This window comes from Xyrauchen texanus, chromosome 11 (genome assembly GCF_025860055.1).
Source record: "Xyrauchen texanus isolate HMW12.3.18 chromosome 11, RBS_HiC_50CHRs, whole genome shotgun sequence".
Classification (NCBI taxonomy): domain Eukaryota; kingdom Metazoa; phylum Chordata; class Actinopteri; order Cypriniformes; family Catostomidae; genus Xyrauchen; species Xyrauchen texanus.
The window spans coordinates 3329794-3350497 of NC_068286.1; the positions used below are offsets into that span (position 1 = coordinate 3329794).

A 20704-nucleotide genomic window follows, 5' to 3' on the forward strand; every position below is an offset into this window, starting at 1 on the left:
CTAATTGTCATTTTGAAAAGGATGCTGAAAAACTCACTCTCTCTCTCTCTTTCTCTTTCAGTCGGAGGGTGTGCTAGTTCCATTACAGGTCAAAAATGTGGAGCTCAATCCTGCTAAGTACGGTGAGATTTCACTTCTTGGATTATACTTCCAACCAGTAAAGGTCACACTTGCCTTGTGTAGTTTATGTGGGTATACTAGTGAATGTCATGTGACTGGGGGCGTGTTCTGCACCTGAGGAACGTGTATGTGAACGCATGTATGGTGGAAGTAAAAAACCTGTTATGTTGTAGTTCAGCACAGCTCTCTTGTGTGTTTATTAATCTCACCACACAAACCCAAAGTACAACACCTTGGCTCTCCATTCACTTCCAATGCAAATGCAGGAAAGCAGAAATGCAAGCCAATGCAAAGAGGTGTTTTCTTTCACTGCGCTCAAAATGTTATGTTTGTGAACTCTGACCAGCGAATTAGCGTAGCCAAAATGCGTTTGACCAACAGAGTTTCTAAACATCACACATTGTCCTTCTTATTATGAAGATGCCTCATTACATTTTCTGCATCATCATGTTCCTCTCTTTGTTCATCCCATAAGGAAAAGATGGAGAGCAACATATATCTGTAAGAACAGACATACCAGAGGATTGGGTCCCAGATTCGCCTGCTAGCACGCACATCACAGTGACTGGTAAGGGAAAAGGCAAAGTAATATGTTGTGTTTCCATGAACATTCAGGGGGAAATTCTCTAAAAATATAATTTTGCCTGATTAAAGCTTTTTATTATTTTAATAAATGTTTTGCATAGGCTGCACAATTAATCAAATAAGTTATCACAATTAGAGATTACAATTACAGCTGGCACGATTCACTAATCGTGGAAACTGATAATGATGATGATGAAGTATTCCATTTAAGACAACTCCTGTCTCCATATGAGATATCAGTTTTACCGATTATTCGGAGCCAATATTTGCTGTTTGGAACTATCGGTCAACTGCAAAGATCAATGCAGATAGTTTTGTTTGTTTGACTTGAGAACCAGCGACTCGAGACTTGACCTGACTAATTCATATGCAAAAAATATAGGCCCGCCAGCACCACTGATCTGCATCTGCGCAGTTAACGCTGCGCTAACAATGCGCCAAAATGACAGATGATTGTCCAGTTCCCAAAATAATCTCTGTTGGATATAAAGATTTCGAATTGGACCATGTGAATAAAGAAGTATGAAAATATGCAATGCAAAATTATCCGATACAACCACCACAACCTCGAATTTTACCAGATGTTTCAAAAACCACAAGGAAAGATAAGTAAATAATTTCATTATCCAGAAAGATTAATATGTAAAATTACTGTTCAAATGTTTGAGGGTTGTCAGTAAATGAAAATGATTCACGATTAATCTCATGTTTTGTAGCGCGACAAGTTTGAAATTACCCAACATTGCCTGTAAATGTGTGTGTGTGTGTGTGTGTGTGCCTTTTCTAAACCTTCTCAACAGTCAGCAATATATCAGAACCATTTGTTGGCAATATAAATAACAGGCAGATTTGCAGTCACAACACTTTATTTAAAATGTGACTAGTAAAAAAAATACAGAATGACTCGTGACGAAATCCAAGTGCTCGCATTGTGATTATGACGTCTCAAGACTTTAACTAAAGCCTTGAATCAATACTTTTATGACTATTTTATATAAATGTATCTCTGAAGGGAACTGACTGTCTTCATTAAAGTTTCGATGGCATTTCCTTTTCATCTAACCTCCGTTTAATGCAGGGGTCGGGAAACTTTTTTCACTTAGGAGCCAATTTTATTCAAAAGAGTCCTACCACAAACAAATAATTTACTATTTTCAAAAACAATGTTTTTCAATCAAATAAAATGATTATTTTGCCCACAGACTATTCAAAAACAAACAAATATGCAAACATTAATAGGTAACATGTTGCAATATGGAATTGAGTACATGTGTTTGTGCGATCTCCATAAAATTACTTTTACAGTTGTTCATGAATAACGTAACTTTGCTTTTGGGCTGGTGATACGTAAAAAATATTTTAATGATAATCACATTTAGAATATTGAATATTTTTGCTTGATTGATTTTGCTTTAAAAATGTAATACATTAATTGAAGAATCTTAAATATAACCTATTAAACTATGCTCTATTACCATATAATATTGTCAAGCCGGATTATGCCTCCTCCTTCCATTAATTACTTTACAGTGTGTTTCTTCAACCAACATGATTTCTTGTCAGGTGTCACTCCGAGATTTCTTACAGGTCACCCACCTGTCAAATCAGACACGCATCGGTGGCCTTTTCTTTCATCTGTTCTTCAAAATCACTCGGAGAAGTCTTGCAGGTCACCTTCCACATTGGCTGGTACATCAGCAAAATACTCTGCATGAAAAATCCTCATTTGGCAGGTGTTCATTTCAAACCTTGTTCACCAGGAGTTGGCTGAACAAAAAATTCAGGACAAAGTAAATCAAAAGTGTCACTGACTTCAATCTTTGCAATCGCACCCACACATTCTGTTGGAAAATTATCCACCACACGAGTCCTCCTCCAACATGCCCACCACATGAGTTTCTCCAAAACTACTGATGAATGCAGCAGTGCTATGACTGGGACTCCGACAGGTCGGTTAACGTTTAGCAAACAAACCAACAAACAAAATCGGCTAACTTGTAGTGGTACATGCTTGTGTACCTGTTAAATTAATGTTTCTGTGCACGGTGACATAGTCCTATAAACTGGGACCTATGTAACATTAGATATTGTTTGGATGTATGGCTATAGATACAGTAGCTAGCTAATTCGATGCTAAAAATGCTTTAAGGTTGACAGTAACTGATCAAGTTTAACATACAATAAACTAGTCTTCATCTTGTTAAACCGTGCTTATCATTAGGGTTGGCTGAATGAACAGTTTAGCTTTCTTGTTTTTTTTCCCCTCTCATCATTAATGTTATCGCCTCTGCCCCGCCGACCCTGGCATGAAGAGAACAGAAGGCTCAGGACATGAAAAAAAAAAATCTGGAAAAAAAAAGTCAACACTGAAAAACTAAAACCAAAGTTTTTTTTGAGTTAATGTGTAATGCTTTGTGTACAGGCGTTACCAGGGTAACAGCTATATTTCTGCTGCACCTCTATTTATTTTAGTACTGTGGCTTGACTGTGGACTCCACTTGACTTGCTAGTCATTGACTTGATTTGTCTGCACTGCACTTGAGATTTGCTTGTGACTTGAACATGTGTGACTTGTGATAAATACCAGCATTAGCTGAGTTCTTTCATGTGTAATCAAAATGGACATTACAATGGAAATGTACCCAAAAGAATTGGAACTAAATAGAATTGAAATCAAATTGTGAGCTTGTGGATCAGATCTGAATGGGGAAATCTGCTTCCATGCTCGGCCCTCTGTGTTAGCACTGAAAAGAATGACAGTGACTAGCGCACGGTGTGACACATGTTTAGCGTATATTGCATTTACTTTATGGTTTTGCGGTTTTGCATTTGTGTTCAGAAATGTTTGCTTGTTTTGTTTTAAGGAGAGGTGAATTCTATACATCCATTTACGTGTACACTGCCTCCATGAAAAATGTTGTAATATTTGTTCAATGATAATAAAGGAACTGAACTGAAATCTTTGCATCACTCTTTAATGCCTCCAGGTGAAGAAATCACACAGATAGGTGAGCAGGCCATCAGTGGAGATTTCATGGGTCGGTTTATCATCCTGCCCATTGGCTCTGGAGAGGAAATAATGATCTATATGACACTACCTCTCATTGCCACTCATTACCTGGACAGCACCAATCAGTGGGAGGCTGTTGGCATGCACCGCCGTGATGAAGCCATTAAACACATCATCACAGGTCAGCAGAATACAATAAATTAAAAAGATAGTTCACCCAAAAATGAAAATTCAGTCATTATTTACTCACCATTACTGGATGTTGTTCCAACCCCAGATGACATTATTTCTTCTGTGGAACACAAAAGTAGATGTTGGGCAGGATGTGAGTCACCGTTCACTTTCATTGCATCTTTTCCTCTACAGTGACAGTAAATGGTGACTGATACTGTCATTCTGCCTAAAATGTCCTTTTGTGTTCCACGGAAAAAATTCATTTGGGTTTGGAACAACATCAGTGAAGTATTCCTGTAAGATAAAGAATCAGAAGTGGGATTGAAATAAAATCAAAAGCATTTTCAACGAAACAGAATGGGCCCTAAACTTTTATGGGGGTTATTATTTTTTGGTTTAGGTTATCAAGGGCAGCTGGCCTACCGTAAACCAGATGGCTCATACGCTGCCTGGACATACAGACCAAGCAGCACGTGGTAAAATGTTTTTCATTTCAGTAAATGCTTTTGAGAAATAAGCCTTCTGCTGTTTATGACCATTTTCTCCCATTATTCATATGTAACATTAACAGGCTTTTGTTTCTGTTTTGTGTGTCTGTTAAAGGCTAACAGCGTATGTGGCAAAAGTGTTTGCTATGGCTAATAACCTCATTACTATAAATGAGAATGTGATCTGCAGCGCTCTCAAGTGGCTGGTTCTCAATAAACAACTGCCAGATGGCTCCTTTAAAGAAGAAGCACCTGTAGTTCATGGAGAGATGGTCGTAAGTTGCATTTTACTGTGATTAGCCACTTTAACACACAAAACAAGTAAAATAAACAACACTGTCTGGTGGTCTTTTGTGACAGTGTGTTGATTTGTGCTTTTAGGGTGATGTACAGGGTAATGATGCTGATGCCTCTCTCACTGCATTTGTCCTGATTGCCATGCAAGAGGGCGTCGAGATTTGTGCCCAATCTGTTGGTGTAAGTAACAGGAGTTAGCATGTTGTCCTGCTACTGTTTGCACTGATCTCTCACTCTTGGTTTTAACCTCACTTACGCACACTTTTTAGAGACTTCATGACAGTATGAGGAAGGCAGTCGACTATTTGGAAGCCAGACTTCCAAAAATGACCAATCCTTATGCTGTTGCGATGACGTCCTACGCCATGGCCAATGCGGACAAACTCAATAAAGACCTGCTGATGAAGCATTCCACCAAAATGGAAGGTCAGTAGCATCACAACCAGATCCAAAAAGACAGAATGTTTTATACATCATGAAGCAATTCAATGAGTTTGGCAATAAGTGATCATTATGGAAGAGAAGGCTTTCCTAGTTCTAGCCTGAAAGCCGTTTTGTGCTCAGAAATCATTAGTAATCATCACAGTAATGGTATGAATAGAGAATGAAAAAGCGACACCATCTTGTATATATTTATTGTGTCTCTTAAACAGAAGGAACTGCTTGGAACACCAATCAAAAACATCACTCTCTAGAAGCTACAGCCTATGCAGTGCTCGCGACTCGTAAGGGCAAGAGATTATGACAAAGCTGGAGAGGCCGTGCACTGGCTGGCCAGACAACAGGCTCAGTATGGTTCAAGTGGAACCACACAGGTACAGTAACAAATTGTCATTTGAGTTTGATAGATATGGATCAGCTCCTACTCTAAACCATGGCTTTGTCAAGCCAACATAAATAGGCAAACACATTTATATTTAAAGGAATAGTTTAGCCAGAAGTTACAATTCTAGTAAAATTTTGAAGAATATACTGTCTGCTCTTTTCTATATAATGAAACTGAATAGGGTTAGGGTTAGTGTTAGGATTTAGGGTTAGGGTTAGGTAACCCTTTGCCTTAATTTAAACAGTTTTGTTAATTCTATATGAACACAAATTAAAGTGTAAAGTAAAACTTAATTAAGTTTAGAGATGCCACTGCTCAATTAAATTGTGGGAACAAGTTTAACCAATCAATTGAGTAAAGTCAGCTTAAGTTTTTAGAGTTGAACTCAGTTACTTTAGTGGACGGACAGACAGATAGATGGTGTGTGACCCTCAAGATTCAAAATGACAAAAAAAAGCACCATTCAAGTATCATTAAAGTGTTCCAACAACTTGTGCAAGTCTTCTGAAGCCATAAGACTGTGAGCTTTGTGTGAAAAACAGACCAAAATTGAAGTAGTTTTTTACTGAAAATCTTGAAATCCACCATGAGAGTTCATGCAAGTAGCAACGAGGTCCGATTTGTGAAGGATTCATTCTTTTGAGTCAAATAATCAGTATGATCAGAAAACTAAATGATTTGTTCATTAATTGGACTGATCCATTTCTACACTGTAAAGCCTAATATTGTCCTTGCGGGAAAAAATGTTTGTATTTACTTTTTAGCTCTTTTATAGCATAATTTATATTGTTTTGTTGCAAATAGATGTTTCTTGTGATGTCACCTTAAGGGTGATTTGTGCCCTCTTTGGTCAAGTTGGACCCTGTTAGCTCTATTTCACCTTACCTTGTGCATGAGCAACTGAAGTACATGTATATCAGTGGAGAATTAAGATTATTTAATGATTGATTAAATCGGTTATCATCTTCTTTTTTAAGCTGTTATTGTATGATGTAAACGTAAGTAACGCTTTACAATGAGGTTCAATTCGTTAACATTAGTTCCCCGTCTGTCGCTCACTTCGACGTTGTGTCGAAGAAGCGACACTAGGGCTCTATCTTGAGAGCCTTTTGCATCTCTATGAGAAAAGGTCAATGAGAAATTGGCAGACAGAATTTGCCTGTCCCGCCCCCGGACATATGGGTATAAAGGGAGGGAAATGCGTCTGTTTCATTCAGAAATTTTCTTCGGAGCCGACTGGTTGTATATGCAGCAAGCTGCGAGTCACATACTGTTCCTCCCATCTCTCAGTGCGATTGCTGTTGGATCTACTGCGCATATCAGCGGCTTTCTCCCTTCTCTGCACAGCAGTGCAGCTTTGCCCCTGGGCACTTCGACAGCTCAGTAAAAGAGTTTAATTCTCTAAAAAAGTTATTTTCTCTAAAAGAGCATATACACAGCTGGCGTTGAACGTCCTTTTCAGGACGCCTCTTTATAAAGATGCCCTTCCGCCCCTGTGTAGTTCGTGGATGCGGTAGAGTGCTCTCCACTCCTGATGGCAACAGGTGCTGTCTCGTGTGTCTGGGCAGCAATCACACCGAGGCAGCATTTGTGGATTGCTCATGTTTTCACTGCGAGAACATGACCATGACAAAGTTGTGGTCGCGGCTTTCCTTCCTCAAAAGGATTGCCACTCCTGCCGCTCCTGCATCGCTCCATTGAGGACGACCCGGCGATGGAGGTGATCTGGGGATGGCAGTGGGCTAGGTTTTGCTGTGTATGCCCCCGTGAACCACCCGACTCACAGCCGCTCACAGCCGTAGCCCCCCAGCCCCCCCGATCCATTTCTTCCCGGAAGTGCATGATGAGCTGACAAGTTCGTGGAGGACACCCTTCTCCACCCATCACAAAGCCTCTCGCTCATCCGCTCTCACTACCCTCGACGGCAGAGCGGCCCACGGTTACACGGTGGTCCCCCAGGTGGACAGAGCGGTTGCGATCCACCTGTGCCCAGAGAACGCCACCACCCGGTGGGGTCACCCTGTGCTCCCCTCCAAGGCCTGTAGGATGACGTCTTCACTGACCTCCAAAGCCTACAGTGCCACCGGACAGGCCGCTTCCGCCCTGTATGCCATGGCCCTCCTGCAAGTCCACCAGGCCGTGGCCTGCTCCCATGCTTGGCACGTCGCCTTGTTCCCCCCTGTCAGGGGTAAAGAACCAGAAGGTTTTGATGATTTTATGGGCCGTTGGGGAATTGTACGTGCAGTCTGACACAGCCGGTCGCTTTGGCACGTAAAATACCTGCCCGCTCCTGTGTCAGCAGTACACGTACACGGCTCAGCGCATGGCGTGATTTAAATTTGACACCTTGTGTCACTTCTTCGACACAATGTCTCATTCCCATCAGGGAACGGAGGTTACATCCGTAACCTAGACGTTAACGACATTAGTTAACATTACCTAAAAATGAACAATAATTTTAGAGCATTTTTAAAATGTTGCATTAATTAACATAAGTTAATGTACTATGAACTAACATGAATAAACAATGAACAATTGTATTTTTTTATTAACTAAAATGAACAAAGATTTATAAATTCTGTAATTAATACTATATTGATCATCGTTAGATCATGATACCGAATGCATGAACTAATGTTAACGAATGGAAACTTATTTTATTATGTTGCCTTAATTTGAACAGTTTTGTTAATTCTACATGAACACAAAGTAAAGTGTAAAGTAAAACTTAATTAAGTTTTGGAGATCTATTGAGTAAAGTCATCTTAAGTTTTTAGAGTTGAACTGACTTACTTTAGTGGACGGACAGACTGATAGATGGAGTTTGAAATAACGAGCATTCCGTTGTCCCGTTTAAACATTCTGTCAATGTAAGTTTATGGATTTTTACCTTTTGCAAAAACCGCAAGTGTGATCAGTTAGAAAATACAGAGCATGCCATTCCAGAACAGTCTGAAGGTCTGTGCCAAATTTGGTGGATGTAGCTTGAAAGATCTGGGAGAACATCATGTTAGAAATGTTGGTACTTTGAAAATCAAGTTTGTCAAATAACTGTATTTTGGCTTCAACAAGCCAACATAATAATGACTGAAATTTTGGCCTGTTCCTCACAGAAAAAAGTTAGTATATAACTTGTGAAGACAGATGGACCACTTTTGTAATACTTTTATGCTGCTTTTTATTTTGGCTGTACTTTTATCTTGACCATCCCCGTTCACTTTCACTATATGGTGAGGATATACTGTAGGGGTACTTTTATTCTACCTTAGAAAGAATTACGTGTTTGGAATGACATGAGGGTGAGTAAATGACATCATTTTCATTTGAGCGTGAACTATCCCTTAAAATGTTACAAAATTAAAAGCATAATCAGTTGAATTAATAAGCCAACATTTTACACACCCTTCTCTTCTAGGCAACCATCATGGTGTTCCAGGCAGTGGCTGAATACCGCACACAGGTGAAGAACCAACAGAATTTTGATCTGGACGTTGAGCTGTCTGATACAGGAAGCAGCAAACTAGTCAAATGGAGATTCAGAAAGGATACTATGCATGTCACAAGATCAGTAAAGGTGAGGAGACAGATAAAGGAAATTAATAATATTCATACTGTATCATGCATGCATCATGCTGACATCTGTCTATGTTCACTCAACAGGTCCAGATGAAAAATATCTTGAGTGTAACTGCTAAAGGAACTGGAACAGCCACTCTATCCGTGAGTGTCCATTTACACAGTAGTCAAGAGCAAGATTCCTTTAAAAAATGTTGAAACATCTAACCCAAGTGTATTTTGTTTATTTCAGGTGTTTACCCTGTACTATGCCAAGCCTGTTGTGAAGGAGGCTGACTGTAAACATTTCAATCTAAGTGTTGCAATGAATCCAGAACGCAATGGTAGGACTGACAGAGAATTGTTGTGCTTTCTGAAACTCTTTCCATAATTTTAGTCCTGAACCAAAACCCCCAATGTACCTCTTTATTCATTGCTTATTCTCTTTTCTAATGTGTTTTTTCTCTTCAGCAAAATACCAAGGAGCCATTGAAAGTTACAAACTTGTTGTTGATTTCTTGTAAGTAAACAAATATATATATACACACACAATAAATAAACCATTTTATTATTATAACATATTGTTATTCTAAAAAGCTTGTTTAGTGCTTGTTTTGAAATCTCTAAACCAAGGCACAAATGTGTGAAACAACTCCTGTACAGCCTTCAAGATTGGTCTGGAATAGTGCGGCAAATCAGTCAAACTGTCGGTGTTCATGCAGCAGATGACCAAATATTTGAAATGTCCCATAGACTTACAGATACATTGATGGAATGTTCAAATGAGCCAATGGAATGCTCCTTAATTCAAACTCACAAAAGGTCAAGATTAAAGGCCTATTGTGGGTTTGTTTACATTTAAGTTTTGACAGTTGGACTTTTAATTAACAAACAAAGCTAGCTAGTAAGCTGTTTGTTTAACTGTAATGTCAATATAACCACCAAACAAAAAAACTTTTTAAACTACTTTAAATTTACAATTTACCTATTTTGTTTTCAGTTGTTGCCTCTTGAAATCACCATAAAAAAGATTTATGTTGTGGAGAAAATGTAAAAGTAATTCATCAAAATACTACTTTTAAGTAAAAGTAATTACCTACTTAAGTAAAAGTAAATACAAATCCATTCATCGTCTAAAAAGCAAGTAAGCGACTCAATGTTGTCACTTTTAAAACCCACATAATTCCGTCTTGGACAGGTGATATTGGTTACAACAACAGAATCAGAATCAGAAAAAGCTTTATTGCATTGTAAGGACCTACTAAGCGGAGTAATATATTTAAATATAGTACAATATACAATTGAAAACAAATTATAGATTTAAAATACAATAAAGTATACTTCTACTTTTTGTCACTAGGTAAAGATAAGAGAATAAACATTTTTGGGCAAACTATCCCTTTTAGCTGTCACAGAATCACAAACGCAAACAGACGTACACAAGAACATATTCCATGCTTTAAATGTGTAAGGAAAAAGTATTTTAGAAATGTGTAACCCAAAACAAATTACATAAAAGTACAGCACCTAATTTAATTGAAAGTAAGTAACTGTAATCTGATTACACGTATTTAAATTGTAATGTGTTACACATCTTTTTGTAATTAGATTACAGTAACAGATTACTTTGTAATAAGATCACATCCAACACTGGTCAAGAAGGGCATTTTGACCAAAAATTGAATTTGACCATTCACACCTGCATTTACCACGTGACATGATCGCTGTTCACACAACATGAAGACACAGAGTTTGCCCCAAATCATTCCGGGCTATCCAGAAAAGTGTTTGCACACTGCATGTTGGTACATGCTTCACTCACTCAAATGCAGACTGGATGGATCCAGAGTGGATGGAGCAATGGAAGCGCAGCGTAGTTCTAGCAGGAAGACTAGCAGCTGTACATCATCGCATCACTAGCTGGGTAATTCCTAGCCAATCGCATGTAAGCCATTGCTTTATAAGTCTGCTCACAATCTATCACATTGCTGTTTCAGTGTGTTAAAAACAGGCAATCTTCGACAGCTACCATGTCTGATGATGACGACTTAGTTTTGCTCCACGACGAGCCATTACCCGCCCAGGACATAGATTTCATTCCACGCTCCTTACCTCAGGTCCAGGATCAAGCAGCTCCTCGGCGCAGTGAGCGTCTGCGTACACAAGAGCTTCAATGGGATCGCTGCCCGCTCAGAAAAATCCTAGAAATGCTCGCCAACAAAGGCATTTCTATTGACCCCGATCACACTAGGTCTCAGGTGAATCAGCTGGCCTTCGACATTTTGGGATCTGCTCCTTCTCTTACTCTCGACGCAGCCACGCCTCCTCAAATCTCTGCCCCTGATCCAAAAACAGCGGGGCGTAAGCGCTGGAGACATCCTTCAGGCGAAGCCTCTACATCAACGTCCGGAATTCTCGACCCGGTGCTAGAAGCCGTGAGATTAATCGCTGAGTCAGTTAAAAATATAGATTCCAGACTTTCACTCAGCTGACCTCTTCTCCAGCTCCAGCACAGACAGCTTAGATTTAGCGTCTCTTCTACTTCCCTCCCCCGCATGTGATTGCCAAATCGTGGATTGCGGGGACTTGTCAGTGGCTCTCAAATCTTCAGATCCCAGACTGTTGCGCAACCTCCCCTTCCACAAATTTGTCATCGCCTTTAGTGTTTATAGAGACATTCTCTACAGCGCCTTCCCTGAGCGCAGAGAAAAACTAGATTCTTACCTCGCTTTGATCGGCGATTTCAATCAGCAATATGGCGGCACACTTTTCTACGAATACCACAATTAATTTTGAGCTAAATCCGCCATGTACATCTCCCAGTATAACAAAAGAATTAACTGGTCAATCTCTGACACCGAGCTGCTCATCAGACATTTCGGGGGGCACCGTGCGCTCACCTGCACCATATGCAGCTCTCATGGGCATTCATCCTCCATGTGCCCTAAAACTTTTCCCACTGCCCCCAAGGTAGAGCAAAGAGACTGATCAACAAGGTGCCGCAACGCTCGGGGTCGCACCATTGACTATGCTCACGGCAAGCCTATTTGCAACAATTTCAATGAATCTGTGTGTGCATTTCCTAACTGAGCTTTTTCTCATATCTGTAGTTCCTGCAAGGACCCGCACCCGAAATCTGTGTGCCCATGCCGCTTTCGCCCCCCCCAAAGAAATCAACAGGCTTCTTCAAGGAAATTCTAACCCTACATCCCTCCACCCCAGTCAACGTTCCGGTTCTCTCGCATTATCTTTCCATGCATCCCGACCCCGTTTTCGTTGACTTTCTGCTAAGCAGTCTGACACAGGGATTTCGGGTCGGCAAAAGAACTAAGCAAAGGATATCTCATAGGCCCTTTCAGGTCTCCCCCCTTCTGCCCTTTCAGGATAAATCCTATCGGCCTAGCCGCCCGCAAATATTCATGTATGAAAAGGCTTATTTTTGACATGTCCGCTACGTGATCAGGACACGTGGCAAGCGTGAACAACATGATCCCTCTAGAGCCATTCTCCCTTTTTAACGCCTCAGTCGATCATGCCATTCAATTAATCCCCAAGGCCGGCCATGGCACCCTCCTCGCCCAAAGCCGATATCTCAGATGCCTTTAAAATCATGCCCATCCACCCCGCCGAATGGCCCCTTTTCGGCGTCAGATGCATTCAAAATACTACTTTGCCGTCCGACTCACCTTCGGATGCAGAAGCAGTCCCCACATTTTTAACTCCCTATCGGAAGGCCTATGCTGGATCCTTCATACTACACCTGCTCAACGACTTCCTGCTTATCGATCACCCCTCTGCACACACCCCCATTTTGGACATCCTCACTGAGCTTTTTCTCAAGGTGGGCGTCCCCCTCTCAAGCGAAAAAACCACAGGCCCCACCACGTCCCTTGAATTTCTCGGCATTACGCTCGATTCGCTAAACATTCAAGCTTCCCTGCCCAAAGATAAACTCGACAGGATCAGGTCTATTTGCAAATCGTTCCCCCAGAGAGCTTCAGTCTCAAATGCGATCTCCTGTCCCTATTAGGCCACCTCAATTTCGCCACGCGCATCAGCCTCCAAGGCCGCTCCTTCATCTCCACAGACAACCTCTCCGATATCATAATAATCGACGACGGCTGCCGTTCGGACCTCCTCTTCTGGTCACAGCTCCTAAATCACTGGAATGGCATTTCTTTTTTCTACAACAAAAAATCTGACTCCCCGGACGACATGTCCTTCTTCACAGACGCAGCTCCCTCTGCAGGATTCGGGGGTTATTTTCAAGGATCATGGTTCGCAGGAAAATGGCCAGAGGAATTCCTTGACATGGCATCCCTCATCCACTCTCTTCGAAATCTATCCCATCGTCATGGCCAGCGTCATATGGGGCCCCCCTCTGGGCACGCAAACGCGTCATAGTCTTTTGCGACAACTCCGCAGCCGTCACCATAATCATCAAAGGCCGTTCTTCCTCCAGCCTCATCATGTCCCTCATGAGACGCCTGACATGGCAGAGCATTTCCTGCAATTTTATCATCTCAGCCAGACACATTCCCGGGGTTTTTAACGTCAGTGCTGACTCCCTCTCTCGTTTTCGTTTCCAGGAGTTCCACACTCTATGCCCCTCTGCATCAAACCCACTACCTGCCTACCCCTCTCAGACCTCCTGCTGGATTAAGCCCCTCCCAACTACCCCTTCTTAATTCCGCCACAACTCTCATGCAGAAAGGACTTGCCCGGTCCACACTAACGTCCTACAACTCTGCCTGGGCTCACTTTTCCTCCTTCTGCCAATCACACAGCACCCCTCTATTTCCCATCTAAATCTCCACAGTCTGCGCATTCATTTCCTTCTGCTTTCACTCTAGACATAAAAAAAAATGGTAGCCGGTATTCAATTCCATGCTGGATGCCACTCCCCCGACACCCCCAGCATCTTCTCCAATCCTTCCATTTGACTTCTGCTTAAAGGAGTCCAAAATCCTACCCCTCCCTCCCCAACAAGAGGCTCCCCATCACCTTGGACATCCTTCACCTCATGATTTCTTCACTCAGATCAGGCCTCTTCACAGACTACATCGACATCCTCTTAGAAGCAACATTTCTTTTAGCTTTTTACAGGTTCATGAGGTGCAGAGAATTCACCACTCTCCTTCTCACCTTCTCGTGACCTTTCCTTCTCCAACATTTGCTTTTCCCTACATTCCTTCTCCATATTTCTCAAACACTAAAAATCAGACCAATCCGGGCGCGGATGGAAAATTACCATTTCAAAAATCCCCAGCCCATTTTGCCCCTTCACCTCCATGGTTAAATACCTGCAAACCTTCATCACTCCATCCCTAGACCCCATGTCACGCTACTGGTTCAGAAGCCATCTCACCGCAACCCTCAAACACTGCGGTCTTTCCCCTCATGTCTTCTCGGGGCACTCATTTCGCATCGGAGCAGCTACTACCGCCGCTCATCGAGGTATTCCAGAAACCACTATCAAGATGCTCGGCCGCTGGTCTTCCTCCTCCTACCTGAAGTATATTCGACCCAACACTCAAATCATCAAACAAGCCCAACACTCCATCAGCCGTAAGTTTCTTACCTATCTGGTGGTGGTCGGTGGCCAATCCCATCACATCCCTCATTCACCATGATTTAACCCAGCACACCCACTGCTCACAAGAACGGTGCATAACTACGTCCACCCTCCTCGCAGGGCTCCATAATCTGAAGCATGGTTCCTCTGCTAGGTATTACACAAGGCAGCCCACACTCGCCGGAATGCTAGCACCATAATGGGACATCCCTCACAGGGAATTTCACGACAACATCGTCATTATCGTATGGCTCCATGCATGCCATAACCCTGGCATAGGTAAGAGGGTTTTCATAGTTAAACGTTTTCTTTCAGCAAAGGGACTGCATGCAACGTCACCATTATCGTATGGCTTTACACACGTCACCCCCGTTTCAGCAAAGATACCCAAACAATTATTCCCTTGCTGGAGGGTTTTCATATCAAATGTCTTTCAACGAAGGGACTGCATGCAACGTTGCCATTATCGTATGGCTTTACACACATTGTCCACCTTCGGCAATGATAACCTCAAACAACTCTTCCCTCGTCGGAGGGTTTTCATATCAAATGTCTTTCAACGAAGGGACTGCAAGCTACGTCGCCATTATCGCATGGCTTTACACACTTTGCCAACCTTCGGCAAAGATACCCCAAACAACTTTTCCCTCGTCGGAGGGTTTACATATCAAATGTCTTTTTCAACGAATGGGCTGCACGCAGCGTTGCCATTATCGTATGGCTTACACACGTTGTCCACCTTCGGCAAAGATACCTCAAACAACTTTTCCCTCGTTGGAGGGTTTACATATCAAATGTCTTTTTCAACGAATGACATTTGTGTAATGACAACGTGTGTAAGCCATTATCGTATGGCTTACACACGTTGTCTACCTTCGGCAAAGATACCTCAAACAACTCTTCCCTCGTCGGAGGGTTTTCATATCAAATGTCGTCCTTCAACAAAGATACTGCACAGCAATGCCGGCCTAACGTAGGTCCACATATCACGCTGCTCGCATTAGGCAGATTCTGCACAACCAGTGGCCTCGACGGAGAGCCCAAAATCACATCCAAAAAAAAAACGGGAAACATCTCTATTTTTCCTTCTCCAGAATGAACGCCCAACACAAGACCTGGTTCGTACCAAACAGGATCATCTCTTTTGGGGGTAGTATACTACTTTCTCTCTTTTTGGGGGTAGGCTCCTCGCCCCTGCCTCCTATCTCCGGCAGGACATGACAGTTCCGGGCACAACTCCCTCGGACCGCCGGACGGGGCCTACGCCAAAGAGAGAGACATTACTTTCTGTTTTATATTTAGCAAATAAATGGCATCTTAAACTTCACTCAAGCCTGCGTGTCTTCCCGATAGAAAAAACTATTATTATCCTGTAAAGAACTTTTGCCATTGATTTGTCTTTACAGCTACAAAAGCCAGACAAATGATGCCACCATGACAATTGTGGATATCGGCTTACTGACCGGGTATAAAGTGGATGAAGGAGATCTTGAAGCGGTAATGTGATGATAAACTGATGCAATGATGCTTCAAGTCTGAATAGAACGAATCAATTGCTCTAGATTCCAGTTTGCTCTTTGTGGAACAGCTTACACTGTATGTACAATGAGGTTCAAAAGTCCACATTGAACACCTGCTGTTGAAGATACAACTTAAACATGGAAATAAGCAAAGTTTGAGGATTTTGAAAAATGTAGGTCTCTAATAAATCAAGCAAATTTGTGACACTGACCATGTTAACTCTGTACAAAAGGTCAGATTTTCAAACTGATTTCCTTTTCCTTCCAAAGCAAAAGAGGGACATACCAAACACTAAGAAATGATAAAATCCATGCTAATTTTACAATAATACTTTTTACTCAAATTGTTATACTGATAATATTTTGACAAGAATTTAGTGGAAAGAACTGTAATAGTTCTGTAGAAAATAGCAAATAATTGCATTAATAATTCAGACCTCACTGTATATTCAAGAAGAATAATGCAAAATATAAGACATCAAAATGAACAACATTGGATCATATAATTTATTGACTTTTCTTTTTTTGTACTTTCAGTTAGCCACAGGGAAGGATCGTACTATTCAGAAATTTGAGATGGACAAAGAGCTCTCGGAGCGAGGATCCCTCATCATCTACTTAGATAAGGTATTTCAGCCAATAGTGTTGTCAGATGTCTAAAGCAACACTAAAAGAGAATTTAAAAGAAAGCACTTTGGTTTATAGCACAGCATTGTTGAATTCTTGATTCTGATTGGTTGACAGAAGTTCTGATGTGTTGAGTAATTCTCCATAACTGCACGGCTTTGAAGTAGTTTCAGGTTGAAACAATCTTTCCGAATGTCTTAAACGTTTCAAATGGATAAAATTTCCATGAGACATACAGGTTACTATAGCAACAACGGTAATGGCGGCTTGGGCTGTTTCTAAGCAAGCTCATTTATTGGTGGCGTTTTAGGGACTAAAACCTAAAAAATGTCTCAAGAAACATGTACATATGTTACCCATTTTATTAGCCATATAATTAACTCAGAACCATTGAATTACTGAAAAATAAAGATTGAAAAGAAGTTTGCCTCGCGCTGTAGCCGCATTTCCACCTCTGGAGTTCCTTTTTTTCCCCCAATAATTCAGTGATCCATAGTCAATGATTCCTTGCTTACTAGCAAATAAAAGACTTTTGAGGGAGTGATGAGCTTAATCAGGTGTAACGGGTTCTGTAGTTAAGGAGGACATGAAGGCGAGTAGCTCCTCTCAAGGTAAATCTTTTATTACAGTTTTACTTTTTATTTATAGTAATCAGTTCACTCCCAGACTCTCTCTCTCAAGTGTTGGTGGCATGGGTCTTTTATCCGCTCTCCCTGTGCTCACTGGAATTAGTGACAGGTGTTAGACATAATTTAGCTCAGGTGTAAGTGACCTTACCGCTTCCCTCTCTCCGGACGGACACTTGACCACACCCCCGCTGCCACATCAGGGATTTGGCTTCATATAAAAGAGGACTTAGATAATGAAATTATTTCTGAATTGATTTATAATTAATGCATAAAGAGTTTCTTCAGAAGCAAATGCAGTAAGATAAACTTCTATTTTGGATTACAAGATATAAAAAGGTTTGTATATGGTACAAAGTTTTATTTCGGAAAGTATTGGAAATAATTTCTGCTGTTATAAATTTGCTTTGATTTCGGTGTTATTAGGTTTCTCATAAAGAGCATGAAAGGATTTCCTTCAAAATACACAAGATGCATAATGTGGGTTTACTTCAACCTGCTGCAGTGACTGTGTATGAATATTACTCTCCAGGTAATCTGCTGGCACATACATTATAAATTATACTTTATTATGTTATATTATATAGTTTGTTGTTTTTGGATGATCCAATGCTATATTCTATACCCACCTCTCTTTCATGAAACCCATGTTTTCTTAGATGCACGCTGTACAAAGTTCTACCACCCTGAAAAGAAAGATGCCGCTCTAAACCGACTGTGCTTAAACAAGGAAATATGTCAGTGTGCGGAAGGTATTGTCACCCAGAAACAGTGCTAGAGGGACACTTCATTGCAAAAGTTTAAAGGGGTCATGTCTTTTTGTAGCATTTTGACAGTGTCATTGCAAAAAGAGTTTAATGGCCATTTTCCATTTGGGTATTAATATAGTTTGCTCTAGATTTAGACCGATATATCGGTTTAACTATAGGTTATCGGAAAAAATCCACAAAGATAGTTTTTTCTTTCTTCCGCTGTGTTCCTCTGTAACCAACGCTAGAGGATTCTACGGTCAGAACCAATAGGGTTGGTGGGGCCGAGATGTCCACCTAGTTTGCCTAGAAATCCTGCATATTTTATACTCACTTTAATGCATATTTATTACATTTTTTTATTAGATAATTGAATATGTGCAAAGTAATTGTGATTATACGGAAACGTGCCCCATCAGCACATATATCGTGTCTCCAACTTCATATCTAATAAAAATAATAATAAAAAAACTCATCTGGTAAAATATATAAAAATACACAAAATCCTGGTGAATATAAAAGCTATAAAAGCTACTGGGACTGGGTAGCTCAGCAAATAAATTTGACTACCACCCCTGGAGTTGCAAGTTTGAATCCAGGACGTGCCGAGTGACTCAAGCCAGGTCTCCTAAATAAACAAATTGGCCCGGTTGCTAGGGAGGGTATAGTCACATGGGGTAATCTTCTCGTGGTCGTGATTAGGGGTTCTCGCTCTCAATGGGGTGTGTTGTAAGTCGTGCGTGGATTGTGGAGAGTAGCATGAGGCACCACATGCTGTGAGTCTCCGCAGAGTCATGCACAACGAGTCACGTGATAAGATGATCGGATTGATGGTCTCAGAACAGAGGCAACTGATACTTGTCCTCCACCACCCCGATTGAGCAACCACGCCACCACGAGGACCTAGTATTAATGGTAATTGGGTATGCCATATTTGGGAGAAAAGTGAAAAAAATATAAAACTTATATAAAGCTTAATTTTGTTAATACATTAATGTAGACCATTGTAACCGAGTCAAGTCTCCGTCATTTTAAAATAAGAGTCCCCGGTGAATATCAGGTTTGTTTGTTTGATTTTTAACTCTTGTAGCCTCTGTCTTCAGCCATCAAAGTAAGAAAAGACTAAAAGTTTTTTAGCATTCTAAAGTACCTCTTCCCAATCCTGTAAAATTAGCCTAAAACGCCTAATCAAGGCATACCCAAAGTAAATTTAAAGCTGTTCTTGAACCGTTTGGAGTACATGCATGGTTTTGGTCACATTTGAAAGGGGACACTCTGAAGTTTTTTCCCCAGCAGTCAGAATTACTGTAAGTGCTACAGATTTTGAGTAATATTTTGTTTGAACACAATGAAATAGAAGTTTGTTTTTCCACCTGAAATTTTTTTTTGCATACAGATGCCTGCAGATGACTATAACTTGTAGCTATTAGCTTGAGAACACAATAGGATCACAGCATGAAGCCTTACCTAGTCCAAGTTCAAATTTTAGAACAATACCATAAAAAAATTAATATTTTACTCATGTTTTTCTAAGGGTACACCCAGGCGTTTTACAAAAGTGCCTTTTGGATACTCCAAAAGGACCCTTTGGTAACCTAGGACAAAAAGGCTCCTACTTTTGAACGCTTCAACGTACAGTCATAATTTTGGGCTCTAATGAAAGATGACACTTAGAGCTATCATATTCCATATCCAGATCCACTATTAGTTTTGCTGACACAGAGTAACTGATGCATAAACACATTAGAGTGCCTTTTCCCTTCTTGAAACTAAATGTTGTGCATATAAAAGAGTCAAAACTAGTGCTATGGTGGACAATTTGTTTATATAAAAAATACACAACAAACTATTTACATTAATTTTTACATAAAGTATTTACAAACCATTATAAAATTGTACATGTTTCTAGCAACATGCCAGTCATTGTAGCAGTCACATTTGGGTACAAAGCACAAAGGCACAACACAGGAAGAGTACTTCACTGGTGTCTTTGCATGACACTGCCTGCACTTCAGACGACCAGCGGTGCAAGATTTGGTGATGTGCAACGGCATGTGATGTGCTCTTCGTGGAGCAGGAGATACGGGTCTGGCTGTGGAGTGAGACCCCAACTCTGCCAGCTCCTCAGCAAGGGTCTCTCTGAAAGCCCTCCTCTCTTGATGAGGTGCTGTCCTGCTGCTCCACTTTATGTGGCCGCTTGCTGAGTGGGGAGAATAAATAAATGTAATTTACAAAGCTAGACACAACTTTTCCATCTTTTCTGTATTATATATATATATATATATATATATATATATATATATATATATAGAGGTTTTCTATATATAGTTCTATATATAATTAGTTTTTCTTTTCGAGTGTGTAAATATGCATTATTGTATGTATATTTACTGTAAATACTGTATACTTTGCCAATGTACTATGGAACAAAGAGATGGGCCTACACCTCCCCCATGAATTCAGCACTGTAACAAATAGATGGGCCTACACCTCCCCCACCTCCCCGCATTGTAACAAATAGATGGGCCTACCCCTCCCCCACCTCCCCGCAT

General features: G+C 40.8%; 1 pseudogene; it reads left to right on the forward strand.

The window, feature by feature from the left end:
• LOC127651248 (complement C3-like) overlaps nucleotides 1-20704 on the forward strand; it is a 44917-nt pseudogene that overhangs the window by 17365 nt on the left and 6848 nt on the right.